Source organism: Peromyscus californicus, unplaced genomic scaffold, assembly GCF_007827085.1.
Source record: "Peromyscus californicus insignis strain IS unplaced genomic scaffold, ASM782708v3 Scaffold_5__1_contigs__length_169319896, whole genome shotgun sequence".
Classification (NCBI taxonomy): domain Eukaryota; kingdom Metazoa; phylum Chordata; class Mammalia; order Rodentia; family Cricetidae; genus Peromyscus; species Peromyscus californicus.
Window position 1 is genome coordinate 69,593,087 of NW_026294573.1, and position 6,946 is coordinate 69,600,032.

Below are 6,946 nucleotides of genomic sequence, written 5' to 3' on the forward strand. Positions count from 1 at the left end.
AGAAAGTAGGGAAGAAGTTCTGGGAAGAGCTGTTGGGGAGGGGGATGAATTTCTTCAAAATTTTATAAAATTCTCAATGAATTTCTTTTCTTTTTTTTTTTCTTTTTATTTTGCAATACAATTCAGTTCTACATATCAGTCACGGATTCCCTTATTTTCCCCCCTCCCGCCCCCCTCACCTTTCCCCCAGTCCACCCCCCATTCCCACCTCCTCCAGGGCAAAGCCTTCCCCACGGACTGAGATCAACCTGGTAGACCCAGTCCAGGTAGGTCCAGTCCCCTCCTCCCAGGCCGAGCCAAGCGATCCTGCATAGGCCCCAGGTTTCAAACAGCCAACTCATGCAATGAGCACAGGACCCGGTCCCACTGCCTGGATGCCTCCCAAACAGATCAAGCCAATCAATTGTCTCATCCATTCAGAGGGCCTGATCCAGTTGGTGACCCCTCAGCCATTGGTTCATAGTTCATGTGTTTCCATTCATTTGGCTATTTGTCCCTGTGCTTTATCCAACCTTGGTCTCAACAATTCTCGCTCATATAAACCCTCCTCATTCTCGCTAATTGGATTCCCAGAGATCCACCGGGGTGTAGCCATGAATCTCTGCATCCAGATCCCTCAGTAGTTGGATGAGGTTTCTAGCACGACAATTAGGGTGTTTGGTCATCCCATCATCAGAGTAGGTCAGTTCGAGCTGTATCTCGACCATTGCCAGCAGTCTGTTGTGGGGTATCTTTGTGAATTTCTGTGGGCCTCTCTAGCACTTTGCTTCTTCCTATTCTCATGTGGTCTTCATTTACCATGGTCTCCTATTCCTTGTTCTCCCTCTCTGTTGTTGATCCAGCTGGGATCTCCCGCTCCCCCAAGCTCTCTTTCCCTCGACCCTCGCCCTTCACTACCCCCACTCATGTCCAGGCTGTTCATGTAGATCTCATTCCATTTCTCTGTCATTGGGCAATCCCCGTGTCTTTCTTGGGGTCCTGTTTTCCAGGTAGCCTCCCTGGTGATGTGAGTAGCAGTCCAGTCATCCTTGTTCCACATCTAGTATCCTCCTATGAGTGAGTACTAGAAAAAATCATCCTGAGTGAGGTAACACAGACTCAATGAATTTCTTAAAAACCTTTTTTAAAAAAGCTATTTGGAAAGTAGTTGATGAATGTGATAATGTCTGCATAAATGTTAGCTACAGTATTTTGAGATCACACAGGTAATGCACTGGTGCTGAATTTCTGTGTGATTTCTCTATGACAAGAAGGAATGGCCTGAGAGATTAATATAAAAAGAATCCCAGGCATCCAAGGTAGAGGACACAATACTGAAATCAGGCTGATGTCAGCTAAAGTCCTAGCTGGGCTATCTGCTAGCTGTGATCCCAAACCGGTTATTCTATGTCTCCCAATAGATTCCTCTTTTACAAAAATGAGTATGACGTTAACTTCTTGAGGAAGGTTTGTGTACAGATTTAATGAAGTAATTGCCAAACACAAGGCTGGCATAAGGAGGTAATTAAAAATCTTTGTTTCTTCTTTTCTCCCCCACCCACCTTCACTAATTTCCCATGAAAACAGAAAACCATCAGTCACACCCACTCAGGTCTAAACTATATTGCTTGCATTAATACACAATTGCAAGTCAAATTGATTAAATTTTATCCTTCATCCTCATTCACATCTAAATCATTCTCAACAGTTTTACACGCACCTCTAATTATCACAATACAAGATAAGTCTGAGAAAGCACATTCCACAACACTTTGCAGTTGGACAGTGTGTTTTCCTCCATCTCCCATCATTGGTGTTTTCCACACTGGGAAACAGAAGTTCTTCTGTCTTCACTTAGTTGTATTATTTTTTTCCTCCTCTCACTGTATGGATACTGGAAAACTCAATTTTCATATGATGAAGTCTTTATTTTCTATAACAATTTTCAAATACGAATGATAAGGCTCACCTCAATTTTTAGATACGAAAATGGGAGAATTTGACAGCCAACAGAGAAGTATCTAGTTTCAAAATGTGTGAATTGAGCACTCAACCTAGTTTCAGTGGGATTCAAAATGCAATTCTACCTATAGGAAGCAGTGTGCTTATGGATGATGATGTGTACAACAATTTCCAACTGCATGCAAGGGTTATCTATAGGTGAAAAGCAGTAAAAACAAATCTGTTTTCCTTGTTACTTCAAAGATGTGGCAAGATCAAGGAACCAATGAAAATTCTTGAGCAAGCAAGACACGTTACCAGAATGTTCTTTTCAGAAGGTGATCCCATACGACCCTACAAGCTTAGGTCACCCAAACTTGATGTGCTTGGAGCTGTAGAAGAATCAACATAAAATTAATTTTTAAATATTGAACTTGTAGTTTGAGCCAAAACCATATTTCCATATCCTTTAAAAAGCCAAATCCCAGCACAGGTGACGGCTATAGGTGTGGTGAGTCTCAGGTTCTCTTTGGGCTCCTCTGACAATAGTCACTCTTCTCCCTTCCCTTCCTCCCACCTCTTTCCATTCCCTTCATCTATCACAAGATTGTTTATTAAAAATTCCATTTGAATTATTGCTGCAGAGAATTTGAAAACAGTTGAAAAAACCAGTGCCCCTGGCTGTTATTTGATAGATGCCTCCGGTTGGCTTGACACCAAGTTCACTGAAGTTAAGCAACACGCAGAAACACCGCCGTGTTAATTGGGGAGATGTTACTCTTGTGTGGGTGCTGGAATGCAAACAGTACCTGATGTCTGGAAAATGAAAATAAACAGAGGTAAATGACCAAGCTTATCTTGGCAGGACATGCAAAACACAGACTAAATGCCTAGCCAATCTGATAGCATTTGGAGAAGTCCTACACATTTATTCAGTGACCAGAAAGGAAGCCAGGGCTTGGCATATAGGAAGGAGTAGAAGAAAGAAAGAAAAAAACACATCTACTCTGTGATGCAGACACTTCGCTCCACGGGTGCTTGCAGGACAGAGGTGACTAGTCTGCAGCCAGAAAGCTCCATAAAATGAAAGCAAACTCTTTACTGGGGATACAGTGCATTCTGGTTGTAGCCTTGTTCCACTAGCATAAGCAGAAACTGCTCACAGGATTGGTAGGCAAAGTTGCTTTTTCATTGATTACTGCATATTATTATTTATTACTGTGGTGTATGTATGTGTGCACATATACTTGGCATGTGTGTGAGTGTGTGTGTGTGTGTGTGTGTGTGTGTGTGTGTGTGTGTGTGTGTGTGGTGTTTGATTGTAGACCATGACATGCTCATACAGGTCAGAGAATAACTTTTGGGCATTGATTCTTTTCTTCTATGGAGTTCAGGGATTGAACTCAGGTGGTGAGATTTGGGCAGCAAGCACTTTTATTGCTCACCGAGTCCTCTCCTTGCCCCAAGAGGACATTTAAAAAGCCATCAGTTCAATGACTTTATCTTGAAACTTGATAATGTGAAAGCTCAGAGGAGGTTATTGACTTTCTTGCACCCACTTTGCTAGTTTTAGGGAAGAACTAGACAGAGAACCCAGAAACTGTGACACCCAATTTAGGGTCCAATCCCTTTCAAGCAATTTCTACTTGTGATGCATGTACCAGAATCCCCTTCCCCTCCTTCACTGAAATGGAAACTTCAACACATTGCCCAAGATCCTCCAGTTACTTACCATTGCAAGTGCTCTGTATATGCTCTCATCCTATATGAAACTGGACTGTAGTGGAACATAGGCAGAAAACCTGTACTCTGCCGTCATCCTGGCTGGTACTTTCCATCCTGGAGAAAGAAATTCTCCTAAAGTCATGTGCATCTTTGCTTCAGGATTTCTTGTGGGTATGTCATATTTTGACTTCCCTATTCACCTTTCACTGAGATTAAGATGCCATAATAGTAGCAAGAAAAAACATTCTCATGACTCTTCCTTAAGTAAGAATTTTACCTTTAGTCCTCTTTGCAGAAGTCCCCCTTTCTGGGGTATTTCTGGAATTCTCCCAATAGTGCATGTGTGGTGATGTATGGAGTTGATGCTTTCCACTCGTGCTGATCGCTGGTGCCGATGGGAGGGTTGTATTTCTGCCATTTGGTCTTTCTCTCTGTGTGTCTTTGAGTTCTATCCTGCCCAGAAAACTAGTAGGATATATCTACCAGGAATCTGAGGCCACTCAAGGCCTTAATCCTTTGTAGCTGAGCTGCATGGAGACTCATGCTGCTGGATCCAACCAGCTGAGGCTAGTTGGTATTAAAGCTATCACTCTCTTCGCTCTCACAAATCTCTGCTCGAAAGTCCAATACAGAAAGTGTTTCTTTTTCCAGAATATTCTTCTACAGCAAATATTTCGTCGCAAGCATTTCCGGTTTGCTCCTCATGGGTGGCAAGCAAAGCAGCCACAGACACCATGATGCCCTCAGAATCTCTCAGGTGATTTTCCTGCATCACACTGCCCCCTTCCCTTAGGATGATTTATTTTCCAGAGGTTTTTGTTTCCTCACACAACTAAGATTTCTGGTCATACTCTCCTGCAAGTCTTCAAGATGCTATGGGATCTGCACAATGATCCACAGTGACAGAGAGCAGAGGATGGAAGTGCAGCCACATTGCCCTCATCCGACTGTACAACCATCATTTTGTTCAAGTAAGAGAGCATCACCCTATCTAATTTACACGTGAGCTCTGACCTTGCCTGAATTCTTAGACTTAACTTTTCAGCTTCAATGAATGGTATGTGGAGATCAAGGTCCATAATAGTAATGTGTATATTCATGTATATCTCAGCCCACAACTAAGTATTGATCATAAAAGCTACTCTATGGGTACTAGATGAAATCTATGATAGGATAGATAAAACATTTCTAGAAAGAATCTGGTCATTTCTAATAGTCTTACGCCTAAGATGACAGAAGTAAAGGATTTCTTTAAGTGCCAAATGTTGACTCTTTCTCAGTCTAGAATCAAGTTAGATTAATCTCCTTGACATTTCTTTCCTGTTTGTCTACTGAAGTCTTGAGACAAGGCTGAACTCATGACCATACCTGAAATAATTTAATCCCAGGACGCTAATTTTGTGGACGTTGAACATGTCCTATTCCCTTTCAACTTATAATAATGTCATAAATTACAGAATTTGATGAGTCATTTATGTGTGATGATTGTCATCTTTTCTTTGAAGACATCAAAATGCAAAGTATTCTGATGACCATTGGCTTCCCCAACAAAGAGCCAGCATTTCCAAATAGCAAGTGGCTCTGCCTGCCTTTTCCTCTGGCCTTGATCTGTGGAACTAGGCTAGCTAACTAGTGCGTTTACACAATACTTTCTTCATTGTTGGATTCTAACTGATCAGCTTCTAACATCTTCCTGTGGGCAACATTATGCTTTACTTCCCTAAAGTTGTTCAGTTTGTCAATAAAGCTCATGGATTCATCATTCACCCTTCACAAAAATCTTGGAACCCACATACAAAGATTAAACTCTGCCTCACAAAAAGTCAGACATTCCGCCAAGGAGCTGAAGTGGTTCCCACCCTTGACACTCGCCACACCCTGTCAGCCAACAATAAATCCCCTCCTGACATAAAAGTCCCTCTCCCCCACTCACCCCAGAATAAATCCTCTGTTGGCAGCAAGCCAGACTGAACAGATGTGTCTGCCTCCACTTCCTGGGGTGGAGTCAGGCTGGTCCAGCTTTGATCAACCAAAAGGAGGAATTCCCAGTGTCAAGAGCCCTCTGCAGAGAATGCCCCCAGGGCCTACTCCCAGAGGGAAAGACACCAAAGACGAAAAGGCAATGAGGAGCATCCTAACTGGGAGAGTAGTAGAAATGATTCATGCTCCCAGAGAAGCTGCATCTCATTCAGTCGCCTCATTTCTTACGAAGTTGTGCAAATTTGCATAAACTCACCTTTCATGGCTAGAGTCTCCCTCTGAAAAAAAACGAAAGTGATCTTGAGTGTAGTGCTTCCATTTGTCATTCTTACCAGAAAACAGGACACCCTGCAAAGAATATTAATCTTAAGGAATTCAAGTGTTAATGCTTTGGGTGGGACACTTTAATCATGACTCCTTCAGAAGTATCATGCTGGCTTTCACAAGGCATTGCGATGGGCCCAGCCCCTTCCCCTGGATTTCTGGACAAGTCATTGAACTTGGGCATATCTGAGGGGCTTGTTTAGAGCTTGATTTACAAATCTTAAGAAATGTAAAACATTATGGATGCTTCACCTGCTAAACTTGAAGGCCATGCCCTTGAAGAAGCAAACTAAGCATGCTTCTCAGTTACTGAGCTTTATGATCCCTTCCCCTGTGGAAACCCATCCAGGGGTGAACTCCAAGATTTAATCCTTGTAGGAACCCACAGGACATTGTATTTTGTAGATTTTGATAATCAGAACTACGTTCTACAATAGTAAGTAATGTCAGATTCAGTATCAAGGTCTATATTCCTTTTGACCTTCACAGCCCCATGCCAAGCTGATTGTGAAGAGGAAGAAGGGGAAGAGGTAATTCTACTCCAAGAAAGAAATGGTTGGTTGATTCCCTGCAGTGGCTCTGCCAGCAGGCTCTGAAATTCCTTACTAGATTTTCTGTGTGTGGCCAGCATGAGGAAGAAAAGAAATAGGAAGTATGGCTTTCGGATGGCTAGTGTATGCCCCTCTTGGTCACACTCATCTGGTCTGTGCAGCTGGAAGAGAGGCTGAAAAATAGAGCTAAGTTTCTGTGCCCAGCAAAAGCATTGGTAGGGAAGATGATTACAGATACAAACAGGAGAAAGAGAATAAAGAAATGTGGCACATTGGATTGAATTTGAATGCAGCAGTATGAACTTGGACATGCAGATACAGATGGACTAAACACAGACAGATACAGATATTCCTTAGCTTCTAAGTATTACTCTCTACCCAAATGAATCAAGGCTCTTCAGGAAGTTCTCATGTCCGGAACTGGAACAGAAAAATACAGGACAAGC

The 6,946-nt window shown here is 42.4% G+C and overlaps 1 long non-coding RNA gene across 1 annotated transcript; it reads right to left on the reverse strand.

The window, feature by feature from the left end:
- Positions 1 to 1,630: 1,630 nt before the first annotated feature.
- LOC128097215 (uncharacterized) lies at positions 1,631 to 6,242 on the reverse strand. The gene is made up of 3 exons (XR_008213811.1): positions 5,882 to 6,242; positions 3,653 to 3,759; positions 1,631 to 2,736 (listed from the first exon to the last, which is right to left on the reverse strand). It is a non-coding gene; the product is annotated as an uncharacterized LOC128097215 (long non-coding RNA).
- Positions 6,243 to 6,946: the final 704 nt, after the last annotated feature.